Below are 201 nucleotides of genomic sequence, written 5' to 3'. Positions count from 1 at the left end.
AAGTGAAAAAAAGGGGAGGAAGAAAGTGGCGGCATTTCTTGCAACGGTACCGATGACGCGTGCCCCGCAGCCACTGTGCCAGTCCAGCTTGACTACAGAGACTGAGTGCACTTTCTGGTTTAGTCATTCTCCGTAGATGTTCCTCATATTTCTGGTTCAGCTCACCGGGTAGGCGATGTCAAAACGTAGGCAGAAACAGTG

General features: G+C 50.7%; 1 protein-coding gene across 1 annotated transcript in view; it reads left to right on the top strand.

The window, feature by feature from the left end:
• The window catches only part of FNBP1L (formin binding protein 1-like), a 28807-nt gene that overhangs the window by 19711 nt on the left and 8895 nt on the right, over positions 1 to 201 (top strand). The gene's annotated exons all lie outside the window — the stretch shown is intronic.

This window comes from Buceros rhinoceros, unplaced genomic scaffold, assembly GCF_000710305.1.
Source record: "Buceros rhinoceros silvestris isolate BGI_N320 unplaced genomic scaffold, ASM71030v1 scaffold5248, whole genome shotgun sequence".
NCBI classification, from domain to species: domain Eukaryota; kingdom Metazoa; phylum Chordata; class Aves; order Bucerotiformes; family Bucerotidae; genus Buceros; species Buceros rhinoceros.
This window is presented reverse-complemented; position numbering and strand designations above follow the sequence as displayed.